At 35.1% G+C, this 14,375-nt stretch overlaps 1 long non-coding RNA gene across 1 annotated transcript; it reads left to right on the top strand.

Moving 5' to 3' along the window:
* The first annotated feature begins 664 nt into the window (after positions 1 to 664).
* Positions 665 to 5,694, top strand: LOC136814097 (uncharacterized). The gene is made up of 3 exons (XR_010847599.1): positions 665 to 1,067; positions 4,778 to 4,837; positions 5,343 to 5,694. It is a non-coding gene; the product is annotated as an uncharacterized lncRNA (long non-coding RNA).
* Positions 5,695 to 14,375: the final 8,681 nt, after the last annotated feature.

Below are 14,375 nucleotides of genomic sequence, written 5' to 3' on the forward strand. Positions count from 1 at the left end.
GTTCCGAGCTGTCTTAATTTAAAAACTCTTGATTTAAAAACACGGGGGTAACATAAAATGTAAGCTATGATAGCAAGCAATTGTAAAATTAGAAAAAAATTTGTACTAGTAATCTCATGGTTATGAGGGAAATTCGGGATAAATTTCCCGAGGTCAATTTTGAAATTTTTTGAAATTTCCCGAGTGCAACGAGGGAAATTTAAAACATTTCAAAATTTGACCAAGGGTAATTTATCCAGAATTTCACGAAAACAAGCATGGGATTCCTGGTTAATCTCATGGTTTGGATTGAAATTCTAACAATTCGGAAAGACGTCAATTTAACACTGGAAATCAACCTGAAACTTTAAAAAGAGGTCAAAAAAGTCATAGAAACGCGAATCCAGTTTTAATTGGATAGTATTCCATTTACTTAAGCCTTTGAAGTTAGTAAGAAAGTCAAAAATCGTGATGATATTCCAAACGAAGAAAATTTCACTTTTGCGGGAAATTACAAAATCTAGGAGGGAAATTACAAGTTCGCGGGAAATTACAAATTAACGTAAGCAAAAACGTCAATCGAATTTCAATCAACCATGAGATTACTATTATAACTTTCACAGTTTAGAAAATTACATCGTTTGAATAAGAGTTTTTTACAAAATCATGAAAGTAGTAGAAAATAAAATGCCAGCGTAAAACTAAACTATCTAGTAACCCCCGTCTTTACACGAAGTAAGAAAATAGAATTTGCAAAAATTTGCAAAATGGTAGCAGAGTGGCGCGAAACTATTTTGTTCTGGTTGGTATCGAAGTACAAACTTTGCAAAAGTTAAAGCTATTTCAAAGTAAATCTTAACCTAACATCATGATCCTTGCCACAAATCACTGATTAACTGTATGAAACGCTTTTGCAGTTATTCTCGAAGAAACTGGGGAGGATATTTTTGTGGTTCTTTGAGCAAAAATGGACTAATCTTTTAACAACTCAACTCATGAAATCTTGGTGGATCACAACTGAATAAAATGAAACACTGTCAAGAAAAACACTGAAAACATCAAACCTCAAAACTGACAAGCATGACCAGGTATGTTATTTTTTTAACTTTTCAGTTCTATACCAGACTCTCCCACTCTATACGATCGATAACTTTTTCCCAACCATTGTTCATTGATGACCAATCAATAACTGATTGATTGATTGGATATCGACTGATGGTGATGGGGAATCGAGCCTGTTCTATAAATAATTTGCTATATCTTTTTTTACCAATGTTTTGTTCAATGGATAGGCAACCAAACCTCACTTCTCAAAAATTAAAAAAGATTATCAAGTAAGTTAATATTCAGGGAAATTTTTTTTCGATTTTTCAGATGACACCCGCGCAAAAATAAGTTTGAATGGAAATCTGAAAAGGCGGCCGTCCACATAGAACGTACGCACTAAGAGGGAGGGGGATCTTCTCAAAAGCTTGTGCTTTTGACAGGGGGGAGGGGTCAAATGGAAATTTTACGTACTCGGGTAACTTAATGCGCGTGTCCCAAAAACTACTTATATTTCTACATTTCTTTTTGTATTTATGACGTCATAATTAGGTTTTCTTAACCCCATTCAACCTAGGCTTTTAGAGGCGGTTCAGAACTAGGGGAAAACTACGTATTTACTACAGGGGTATAGCCATTTGTGTACGCTTGCGTACAGGGGGAGGGGTACTTGATTTTCAACGTCTAGTGTGTACGTACTACAGGGACGGCCCCAAGGTCTAAGCCGTGAATTTTTTTTTACAAGGTGGTATTCCAAAAATCCTGTGTCAGACTTTCTGAAACACTGAGTTGAGCTGAAGTTAATTCCTTTTTTAAGTTTAATTTTTCTAAAGTTTGCAGAATGAATTGAAAATGTTTTCAAAAATATTTTTCAGAGGGTCTGAATCCTAAAAATGAGAATTTAAGTCAGGAAACCAGTTTTTAAAAAATCTAATCAATTCATTGCATGCCAAACAACAATTTCCCTGAAAATTTCAAGTCAAAGTCTTTATCTGATTCTGAGATATTCCTGACAAGGTACCTGCAAACCTGAGAAAAATGTGGCTGCGTGTTAAAAGGCTGAACGGTGCGATACAACTCAAACGAAATACAAACTAAAAGGTCCTCTTCAGCCACAGTACGAAAATCAACAAAAACGTGTTGCGCTTAAATCAGTAAACAAAGCAAATTTTGTTGTGATCTTGCGAAAACATAAAATTTGGGTGAAGACTGCCACAAAACTGTGACAAATTGTTCATTGATACACGTTTTTTTTTTTAAGAAACACACTTTTAAGAAACACGAGGCTCAGAATGCCTAAAAACTAAGAAACATCTGAGAAACATGCTGAGGCTGAGAATGATAAAATAACATTTTTTAATCCAGCCTTATATAAGGCTGATTATGTCAAAATGTTTAGAAACATGTCAGAAACATTTCAGGCTCAAAAGGCCGATTTCTTAAGAAACATTGAGGCTGCTTGGTAAAACTAGTTTCTTAAAAAAAAAATACGTGTAGTCCAGGATGACTCTGTAGCCATAAAAACCTTTCTGGTGCATATTTTCATTCACATAGACTTGAATTGACAATGAGCTGACTTGACCTAAGGTGGTTATGAGTAGTGGAGAATGTTATCTTGAGAAGTTATGTCCAGTTCATTATAATTCACATTTCCATCTTTGTTACATCATGTTGTACTTGGATTTATATCTACTACAAACCATTATGTCAGCTACTAAAAGCACACATCCAGCCCAATGCGCAAAACAAAATGGTGGCAACTTGAGAGTTTTACGCAGAAATCAAACATAACCACATACAACCAAAGTACAGCAATTTTCTAGCTTCTGTAGAGTCTATTCTTGATTTAAATAAATCATTTCCATCAAAAGGAGATTTTTTTCTGTTGCTAGGGGGATTTTTTAAGCACCAAGCAGGAAAAAAAATGCTCACCGCAGCCTGAATGATAAAGATATCACTCTGAAATTTTCAGGGGATGTTCAGAAAGACTAATGGATCTAAAAATACCCAAAAATCGAAATTCAATTATTTTTTCGATGATTTTAAATTTGGCAGTAGACCGCCACCTTAAATTTCAAAAAATGTCAAAGGACCACATGTTTACCACAATCAAAAGAAGCAAAATTTAATCCTCATGAAAATTAATCCAATTGGAGTATCAAAGTCGATTGTTATCCAATCCATCAATTGATTTTCGGTTGGTTATTAAGTGAAAGAAAGCTGTCGATTGTATTTAGTGAGAGTCTGGTCCATGTGATTTTTACATAATTTCTTGTGCCAATGATTAAAACATTTTTTAATATTATGGTATTATTACACTTTTTTTGGATTAGTAAAAGTTCAATGTAAAAAATGTAATCAACCTTTTGGACTTCGAAGATTTTATTTTAAAATTTTTGTGTGAGTTTCACAGCTAAGTAGCTGTACGTATGTGTCGTATATTAAGAGTTCATTATTGTGTTTGTCAATCAAGAAACTTTTCTTGATGACAAACTTTATTTTCTGGGAATTAACAAGTAATCTTTGGTAACATCTGATCAGTATGTGACATTGAAAACCAAAATCAATAATCAATGGATGATTGATGACAAATCGATAACAATTAATGAAAAATCAATTACCATCGATACACTGGAAGTTAATTGATAATGATCGATTGTTAATCGTCAGAACCAATTCCGAAAGGTAGTCGATAGTAATTGATACCTCATCAATAACAGTTGATTTTGCATCAGTATCCTGGATTATTGATTCTGATATTTATGATCAATTAGATCATTTATGACTTCCTCAAATTGTTTATCTGAGACTTATTCATTACTGGTTCATCTGAATCCCTTCACAAAGGGGTGAAATACTTTAAAGATATATTAAATAACTAAAAATAATTGTTAACGTTAAAACACAAATAGAATATAATTAAAATGATGATACTGCTGTCTGGCTGTATTCTGAGACTTAAGATATTTTCTGTGTTTTTGGATAACTTTGGGAAGGCTTGGTACTTTTTTAAATCAAATGATCCAAAAGATTCATATGTCTAAAAAACGAGGGGGTTTGGATACAAGATTATGGGCGATGACGCGCTTCTCGAACTATGCTGAACTTAGTTACCTTTTTTTGCTCAGAATATAATATATTTTTATATTTCATATTATTGCTAATTTTACCATTTATATGTATACATTTTAAGATAAACAGCAATGTGACAGACGTTTTTGCGAGTTACCTATATCTTGTCATTTTCTCTAAAATGAAATTGTCTCTCGGGATTGACATGTTGTGACGCGCTCCTTCTTCAAAGGCGTTTTTGCGAGCAACAATACTTTCCCTTTGAGATGGTTTATGCTAGATTACAAAGGGGATCATTAAATGAATCGATACGGCTACACATTTTAGCCACATTAAAAACCAAAGTTCCTTCCCAATAAAGTTAGCCGGTATCTTTTGACGTAGTGGTCACGATTGTCTTTTTGACATCAATAATAAGGTTTTAAATGTGTCAAGCAGAAAGTAACACTTTGGCATTGCACTTAACACTTCTTTGGAGATGAAACCTTTTTGTTCTAGTTAGGGGATGAAAAGAGTAAGTCATACTTTTCATAAAGTAGTGATCTTTAGGTGTGTACATGTAATGGATACCTTTACTTTCAATCGAAGTTGTTGAAAAGATATGAGGCACTGTTTGCAAAATATACTATTTAAGATGTACACATAGTAATATATCTTTATCTGATATATATTTTTATTTCAGCTTTAAAGAATTGACCTGGGCATGAATTCAAAGCTCCAAGATTTCAAAATGCAGAAATTGGTATGGTTTTTATTGAACATTTGAATTTGAGAGTTTAATTGAATTAACTGCACTAATTTGTTTACTATTTATTGGGTGTTCTGACATTTAAAATCCATACAGGGGGTGGACAAAACTTTTCAAGCAAAAAATAATAATTAGTTAAAATGGGTACATACTAGATACCCCTTGAAAATGTCAAAACTATAAAAAAAAACTTGGAAAAAGTTCTTCATACCTTTTAAGTGAGTGCGCACGGGTTTTAAGATAACTTTTAGCCCCTTGACTTTCCTTAAGCCCCAGGCTGCCCCAGGGAAAAGTTCGTTTACCCTTCTGTATGGATATAAAATGTAATGGGTCATAGTTTCCTGTTCTGTACTATAAAAATTGAAATTTATTTACGAAAATTTTAAAGAGCACGCATATGACACCGCGCTAGTGGTTGCCTCTCATCCATACACTTCTTCTTTCATGATACCTGCTTTAACCATTGCCTATTAATCAAGCACTTCCGTTTCCATTTCAGTTATCAACTGGACGATGGACATGAAGTGAAATAGAATGAGATTCAAAATACCAATGATGCTTTCAGTGATAAGACTGCTGCAGGAGAAAACATAACGCAAGACTTCTATTGTAATGGCTATGGATGATTCAGCTTTTGAAATCTTTAGAACAGTCCATGTTTTAAAATGATATATTGTCAGACAATCCAACTCAAACGTTTACGATGAAGTAACTATTGCATCCAGTATACTCATTTAGCTAACCGGATATGTCAAGAATGTTTCTCTTTCAAATAAACTTTCTCCCCTTTAAAATTGACCTCCTCTTTTTGTACAAGCCGCCCCTTCTTTTGAATTCAGTAAAACTTTCAAACCCATCATTGTCAAGGGGGTATGACCCATGTATTTTTATTTTATACCCCCGCCCCCTGACAAACTTATGATTTATTACCATTTTGCCTTGAAACGCAAAAAACAACTCAAGTTACCCAGAGTCGTGGTTTTACAAGTTAGGTTAACTGACTATGGACTATTTATTCCGTACGAGTACAGGGTATATGATTATCAAAATTTCTCTTTGATACATGTTTCTATATATTCTATATAATATATATTATTTTTTTCAATTTATTGTTTTTAACTTAATTAAATTCTTTTCAAAATTGGAAATATATGTGAAGAAACAAGATTTTCTTTCAACCTAAATTCAACTAGGAGATCTTTCGTCTCTTATTGGTACATAATCAGTACTGCCTATACATTTGAAATATGTGTACCTTTTTCTTACCCTGTAAAGTAACCAAATTCTTTCCATCGAGAGTGAATGGTATGAATTGTAACTATTAACTACTGCAAAATGCGAATATATCCTCTTTTTCTATAACTATAAATGATATGCCTCCCGGAAACTAATATTCTCGATAATAATTCGATTATTTCTACTGAAAAATAAGTTGCACAATACATGAACCCAAAAGCTGCCTCGGAAATGCTTAGATAGAGAGATTTACAAAGCTGAAAATGCTTTGACGGATGCTTATATCCTAAGCAAAGTTTTAGAGAAATTTCGAATATGCTGCCAAAAACAAACAAATTCTGAAAATGAAGGCTCAAAGTAATGTTTAGCTTGTGTTTAAACTTTTGCCATATATGAGCCTAGATATGCTTATAAAAAACATGTAAAGGTCTTTTCTATCACTACCCCTTACCTCGGACTGCGCAAATTAACTCTCAAAGTTGTTGTCCAAATAAATTTCCAGCTGGAAATACAGAGCTGTTCCTATTAAGTATCATAATCGCTCCTGGCAAATCGGAATAGCTATGTTTTGCTTTTTTATCTCCAGCTGGAAATAGAGAGCTGTTCCCTTGAAATAAAAAGATTGCCACTGGCGTTAGAACAGATACTTTCCTTTTTATCTCCAGCTGGAAATAGAGAGCTGTTCCTGTGGAATTACAAAGTTGCTCCTGGCAAATCGGAACAGCTATTTTAAGGAACAAAGCAAAAAGTTCTTTTGTAGAGCTGTTCCTGACAATCTGGGACTTTTTCTAGACAAAATTTACTTTTCCAGCTGGAAATTTGGAGCTGTTCCGAAGAAGCTAAATATGTCAACTTTTTAGAAATATTCTCCTGGCTGGCAAATCGGAACAGCTATTTCGCCTTTTTGCCCCGGTGGCTGCTTCTGTCTATGTACTACTGCAGATGATTCGGAGTTGAGATGTTTTGCTTTTTCCGTCCATTCTTTAAGGACAGACCTTTCTGTTGGTGTTAGGTCTTCCGTTATGCTGATTCCTTTATATTCCTCGTTATCTTTCAGTGCGGATAGGTTGCGCAGAACTGTCATCTTTTCTTTTTCTGTACCAAGCACAACTTTAATTGGTCGTTTTTTATCGTTGGCTTGACTACCGATTCTTGAGATGGCTCTCATGTTTGGTTTTGGTATTTTGATCGTTTCAATTAGGGTATCAACAAAGGCTCTGTCAGTGATTTCTGTTTGTTCAGGCGTATTTTCAGTTACTCCATGAATGATGATGTTTTTCGATCATGATCACGCTTCTCTTTCATTTCCTCATACCTAGCTTCTTTAACGATTGTTTTTAAGCCATTCGGAGTGGAGGCTTTGGTAGCACTAGCATAGGTTTTGACTTCAGTCACCTTATCCTCTACTTTCGTTAGTGATGACTGGATTTCTTGAAGGATCGAAGTTTTGATACTTTCTCCTAGGGTGTCGATTTGTTCTTTAATTTTTTTTTCGAAGTCATCTACAGTGTACGAATCGTTTTCTAGGCTCTTATTCTTTGTTTTAAGAGTTTTCACTTTCTTTTGGTATTCTTTGATCGATTGATCACGCTCGTGTATGATATTTTTCAAATTTTCTTGGTCGCTCTCCATACATAACGATTCTATATTTTTTGAGATGTCTACACAGTTTGAGCAGATGAAGGTTGCTTTGTTGCGTTTCAGGGTTTGATTGTTTAAGTGTATTTGGACTTGGTATGCTGGTAGTTTAGAGCATTTGAAATGAACTAAACGAGAACATTTTACCATGGAGCATTTAAGGGTGTTTGCTTCGTCTGGAACGAAGCAATTTGCAGTTGTACACTTTGGTGGAGTCTCTGTTGATGTTATGTCAATGGATGATATATCACTGAGTGGATCCTCATCCATTGTTGGTGATTTTGGTGGCGGAAGATGATGGTAGTGTTTGTGGGAGCTTAATTTTTAGTAAAAATACCAGATTTTTGGTAATTTTTGTGTTTTTTGTGAAAAATTTGTTGTATTTTTACTAGAAGCTCTGAATCAATTTCGATCTCAAGATATTCAACCATTCTTCCATTGCTGGCTTCAATTTTATTGCTGTTTTGTTAGCCATCTTTATTTTTTGCTATGGCTTCCATAGTTTACATTTAAAAAATAACGGAGATAATTTGGAAATTTTTGTAACAATATTCCCAAAATTAATTACCTCCATAATATAAAAGGATAGAAAAAAACGGCCGTCTGCAAAATTTTGTGGGCCGCGCGGGCCGTCAAACATAGAAAACCCGAGGCATAAACATTGGGGCCGTTTATTTTGGTTTTCAAAACAGCCAAAGTGATCGAAAAAGAAAGATGGCGAAGAAACTTTTGGCATGGAATGAACTTCTCTTAAATTGATCTTTCTGGTGAAAATTTCTTTGCCTCCCCCCCAAACGTCCATTTGACATTTTCCGTGGCAAGTTCGAGTTTGGATGGCTCCCCTTTCCTTAGTTTGTTTGGGTTACCCCAATTGAGATTTTCAATATGGTTGATTCTTAGCGAGGGGGCCACGGCATGGCGAAGACAAACAGAAGAAAAAAGTAACTGAGAGAGGCGGTGTTGAAAGCAATAATTGAAGCAAATAAAGGAAGTTTTTAATTCTCACGCCAGCCATTATTTTTTATGTACGCAGACAATTACATCATTAGTTACCTGTACGCCAGTACGCCAGAAGTTCTTCAATGTGTAGATCTTCGGCTTCAGTTACGCCAAATCCACACTGACTCACGTGCCCTAGTGCCTTAACTTTTTTTAAGTGTCCTAGTGCCTCAAGTGCCCTGAATTTTTCACGTGCCCTAATTTTTTTTCACATACTCTAAATTTTTCACATTTTCAAGAAAAAAATCCCCAGTGAGAAAATGTCCATCCCCACTGAAAATTGAAAACCTAAGTACTTAGGCTTTCAATTTTATTTTCAAGTTTATCCCAGTCCAAATCTTTTAAAAAACATTGACTTCCCTGCTCTAATACCGTGAAGGGGATTTTTCCCTGTAAAAGCATTATGCTATTACAAGGAAAAATCCTCGGTCACCGCTCTACGCGCTACCACAAACAACAAAGAAGGCAAAATATAAAATACATACTTTTCAGTCAAGAACTTAATTTAACCCTTTCCGGACGCACGGGCCACTGGGTGGCCCATGAATCGTGTTCCTATATGACGCACGGGCCACCGGGTTGCCCATAGCTTTGTAAAAGATTTTAACAGTTTTCGCGCCAAAATACAATAACATGGTTTTGAATAATGATTTTGAGATAAATTTCCCGTAACCTGCAAAAAACCGCTTTTCAATATCTTGTTTACAACTAGAATTATAAATTTTTAATGTTTGTTGTAAATTTACTCAGGCTAAATCTGTAAGGGAAAAATTGCTCAAAAATTTGGACAAAAAATCACTTTACTCAGATTCTTGGAAAGCTTATGACATGAAATTCTTTTTAACCGGTCAGTAATTCAATTCTCTAAATCATATTCAAAGTTCAAGGCGTAAAACAAATGCCTTTTACTCTATTTCTTTATTCAAAGTCAAAAATTTTACCTTTCCGAAAAAAAATCTTCCGATTTTTCGGTCACGTGACAAGGTGTCAGCCATATTTCAAATTTTTTTTTTGGTATTTCAAAACTCCTATTACATGTGAAAAAAATGAGGTATTACTTATCGTGATATCTTTTATCAATATTCAAAATAAATAAACAACACAAAAATTTGATTTTATTCAAACAAAGCTTTTCGAGTCTTAACTGCTCATCATCAGGTTAAAAATCAATCACTTTCTATTGCAATTTTAGTGAAGCCAGTCAAAAATCAAATTTTTGTTTGCGTCATATAGCGGTGAAATCATGCGTCCGGAAAGGGTTAAATTCAAAAATTTATTGATGTTATAAAAACATATATAATATAAAAATAACTTTCCTTCAAAAACCTTCTGTTTATTTCCACAAAAAACAAGTCGTGACCTGACCGCTGCTTTTGAGCCTAAATCTTAACCTTTTTACACTCGTTCACAAGGCGAAATTGTTTGCTGTCCTCTTAAAAGGAATACAACGTTTAGCATGGTCGAAAAGCAAGTCACCAATTACGGTGTGTTATTAGCAGGTTCAAAGTGGGAGAAGACATAACTTGGACCCCCTATATGGACCCCAATATGGACCCCCTCAAAAATGGCGGGAAAGCATTTTGGATGATTAAAGAAGCTTTATTAAAGAAGCTTTATATTTGACCATCTGATCATTATTTTGTAAAAATAGGTCATTTTGTCAACATAAGGACAAAAAAATAATTGATGAGAATTGTATCTCTAAAACTGCGCTTCCCAGTGTTTGCCTCTTGACAATATTTATCTATTTATATCGAAGGCATCTCATTCGGTACAATTAAAATATTTGGTGTAAATAAAGCTTGCAGGTATCCCACTTAAGTGCCCTGTCAATATTTTTGTCGAAAAGTGTCACTTTGTCAGGGAAATGACAGGTAACGTCTTTCTCGTGGAAGAAACACGTCCTTTCAAAACTTAAAGCTATGTAATAGTCCGGCGGCGAAAAGGGCTTTTTAGCATCCGCCCTTACAAGTAGTAAATATAGGTTTTTATTTTATTTTCTCATTATATGGTCCCTTGGGACCCCAAAACTGGTTTTTGCCAAGCTGGCAACGCTGGGGAAAATTTTTTATGGGGGCTTGAAGGGGGTAGGGTCATTTTAGCCTGGGGGTCCTTAGAAAGTCGATTTTGAAGTTCTCATTTAGCTAAAACTGATTGTGCCATCAGATAGAGCTTGAAGAGTAGATCTCTAAAATGGGGTCATTTGTCACATTTGGCGGACTTAGTCTCACGGAATTGGCTGATACGTCTTCAAAAATGCAATATTTTGTGCTGACGTCAGCATTTTTGAGAACATTTTCAGCGAAAGATACCAGTTTTAACAGATGCGTCTCGAAGAGTACTATCGATTAGAGGGGTCATTTATAGGGTTTCCTAGGCTAGATCATGAGATATTAGAGTTTGAAATTTTGCTGACTCATCAGAAAAGGGCAAAAAACGTTGAAAAACGCTGAGTCAGCAAAATTTCAAACTCTAATATCTCATGATCTAGCCTAGGAAACCCCATAAATGACCCCTCTAATCGATAGTACTCTTCGAGACGCATCTGTTGAAATTGGTATCTTTCGCTGAAAATTTTCTCAAAAATGCTGACGTCAGCACAAAATATTGCATTTTTGAAGACGTATCAGCCAATTCCGTGAGACTAAGTCCGCCAAATGTGACAAATGACCCCATTTTAGAGATCTACTCTTCAAGCTCTATCTGATGGCACAATCAGTTTTAGCTAAATGAGAACTTCAAAAATCGACTTTCTAAGGACCCCCAGGCTAAAATGACCCTACCCCCTTCAAGCCCCCATAAAAAATTTTCCCCAGCTTTGCCAGCTTGGCAAAAACCGGTTTAGGGGTCCCAAGGGACCATATAATGAGAAAATAAAATAAAAACCCATATTTACTAATTTTAAGGGTGATCCTGGATCGCCGCCGGACTATAATGCTGTTCATACGAAAATAAAAATACAAATAATAATAAAAGTACTATTTTCATATCTCTAAAACAGCTCTCTTGGAGCATTTAATGTTTTCATTGCATCACAATCTATACCATTTGCACCGCCAGCATCCTATTGATCATGAAAAAAACACTTGTTGTAAATTGGTGTATAGACCTCATATTTTTTGATAATTATAATATAAGTGTCATTTTAGTTAATATTTGGGATTGATGATTTGTCATTGAAATCTTCTAAATAGCATATTTTGTATACATCATTTCCATTGCTTATATTATTTTCATGTTATATAATTATATATATACATTATATGATACGAGCGCATTACAATTTTTCTGGTCTATATTTTTCTATTTGTATGACCTGTGCCTTGTGTCTAAAACATAATTTCAAAGTTATTTTTGATAATGAAATGATTTTATTTCAAGAAATACAAATAAATAGCCGGTCTATGAAATTAAACATGTGGTAACCATGATACAATTCGACCGCATTGTGTCGTGATGCAATTTGCAATTTTTGAGGGGGTCCATATTGAGGTCCATAATGGGGTTCATATTGGGGTCCATAATGGGGTCCATATTGGGGTCCATATTGGGGGGTCCAAGTTATGTCTTCTCCCAGTTCAAAGTAGAAAAAAGCGGGGAAACATACATTGACTTTTTTATGTACGAGTTATGTTAAAAGAATGGACTGTTGTAATTATGATGAAAAGGTAGATAAAGCAAAAACAAACTTGGCAAACATTGCAAGAAGCTGAGTCCTGAGAGGGGTATGTTTGTCTGGATTTATTTCTACCTTGAGTAAAAAGAACAGTCATAAGACAAAATTTATACATAGCAAGAAGGATTGAATCTTGTTGTGAGGAATTTTTGGAGGATTTTTTTATTTTGCCCCTCATGATATAGCGTGACTTGAAAATTTTGGCTCTCACTACGTCTTCTCTTTAGCAATTAGCCCTATAGCTTGAATTATTCCTTTATTTTTACGTCATCTTTTTAAGTCAGCAATTTTAATTCATTGATATTCAGTAAATGACATCAAAATCTTCTGAGTGGAGAAGGATAAATCAGCAAATATAAAATGTCATAAATAACGTAAGACATGAATCAAGTGTACCAGCTTCTGATGATCTTTTAAATCCACCGTCTTCACCCGATGATATTTCTGATGCAACAGGAGGAAATGATAATCTTGAGCATCATAGTTACATTGAAAGCGAAGACTCATCACATTGTGATTCATCCATAGAAACTGATGTTGCAGATAATGTAACAAACAATAATAATGGTGATCTTTTTCTGCTCTTAGACGAGGAGCCACTTGAATCAGACAGCGAAACTGAAGAAGATTGTGGTGAGGAAAATACTGGTTTCCTTTCTGAATTAGCATCTCAAAACATATCTCATGTTGCCATTAATGGACTTTTAAGACTCTTGCATAGTCACGTAAATCAAGATTATCCCATTGATGCTAGAACATTGCTGAAAACTCCACGTGATGATGGAGGCCTTATTAACAAATGTAATGGGGAATATATACATCTCGGAATAAAGTCCGGACTAGTAAAGCAACAATTGATTGGGGATAAAGTTTCTCTTATTGTAAATATCGATGGTTTACCCTTGTTTAAGAGCAGTGACATTGAAGTCTGGCCCATTCTTGGCTCAAATAATGGTGCAATACCATTTATAATTTCTTTGTGGTGCGGAACTGGGAAGCCTTCCTCAGCTGCAGAATTTTTAGGTGATTTCCTCACAGAATATGACGAGCTTAAAAACACTGGAATCCAAAACCAAGGTACCACCGTCGACTTTGAGTTGAAATTCTTCTCTTGTGATGCTCCAGCCCGCCAATTTCTTAAATCAACGAAAGGTCACACGGGCTATTTTTCATGCGAGAGATGTGAAGTGAAGGGAGAAATGCATGGACGCACTATGACGTTTGAAGAAGCCACTGCGACTGCGAGAAATGATGTTGATTTTGATGATTGGAATTACCCTGATCACCAGCATGAGCAAAGCGTACTTATCGATCACGGAATACCTTACATTCGGAAATTTGTATTGGACTATATGCATCTTGTGTGTCTTGGCGTTGTTAGAAGGATGCTTTATTTCTTGACTGCGGGTACTAGAATATGTAAATTGTCACAGAATCAATGTGATCTTATCTCTACACGTTTGACGACATTAAGAAACCAACTACCAACCGAATTTGCTCGTCAACCAAGGTCATTAAAAAGCTTAAAACGTTGGAAAGCGACAGAATTTAAGCAATTTCTTCTCTACACAGGAATGTCAGTTTTGAAAGGTGTACTCCCAACTGCTACTTATGAGCATTTTCTTTGCTTGTCTGTTTCAATGTTTTTCTGTTTTCCTGATGATCCAGATTACATGGAGCTATACAACTTTACGAAGGAAAGACTTATGATATGGTATGTCGAAACTTGTCCTTTTCTTTCTTTCTTTTCTTTCGTCACATAAATCTGGAATCGAGAGCCTATCTGCCTTTCGTTTTGAGAATTTCCTGCAACGTATGAAAAAGATGATAAGAAAAACTACGCAGCCTTTGAGCCAAATAATTAAACGGGTTACCAGTGGATATCCCTTAAAACCTACAAAAAAAAGTGGTACGCTGCTACACCAGATAGAGATAATCTACATAGCTGAAACTCTTTTTAGTGAAAGTCTATTGCATATGGTC

Source organism: Clytia hemisphaerica, unplaced genomic scaffold, assembly GCF_902728285.1.
Source record: "Clytia hemisphaerica strain Z4C2 unplaced genomic scaffold, Clytia hemisphaerica genome assembly, whole genome shotgun sequence".
NCBI classification, from domain to species: domain Eukaryota; kingdom Metazoa; phylum Cnidaria; class Hydrozoa; order Leptothecata; family Clytiidae; genus Clytia; species Clytia hemisphaerica.